A 260-nucleotide genomic window follows, 5' to 3' on the forward strand; every position below is an offset into this window, starting at 1 on the left:
CTATCCGAAGTTCATGGTGAATTTTGTCCGTATGTCTGTCTTTCTCTTTTCTTTTTCATGGGGCTAGGGGATATTTGGATATTTATCCTTCTTTTCTTTTTTACTATCTTTATATATGAGGGAAGTATGTCGGCCTGTCTTTCTTTCTCTGTCTTGCACTTCTCTTACCGTCTTTTGTTTACGTCCCCCCCCCTCCCGGAAAAAAGCTTGTAAACTTATGTCCTACAAGTATATTTTTTTTCGAAATGGGTGGGAGTGTT

The 260-nt window shown here is 38.8% G+C and overlaps 1 protein-coding gene across 1 annotated transcript in view; it reads left to right on the top strand.

Moving 5' to 3' along the window:
• The window catches only part of LOC119593830 (serine protease 44-like), a 97765-nt gene that overhangs the window by 87914 nt on the left and 9591 nt on the right, over positions 1–260 (top strand).

This window comes from Penaeus monodon, chromosome 32, assembly GCF_015228065.2.
Source record: "Penaeus monodon isolate SGIC_2016 chromosome 32, NSTDA_Pmon_1, whole genome shotgun sequence".
Taxonomy (NCBI): domain Eukaryota; kingdom Metazoa; phylum Arthropoda; class Malacostraca; order Decapoda; family Penaeidae; genus Penaeus; species Penaeus monodon.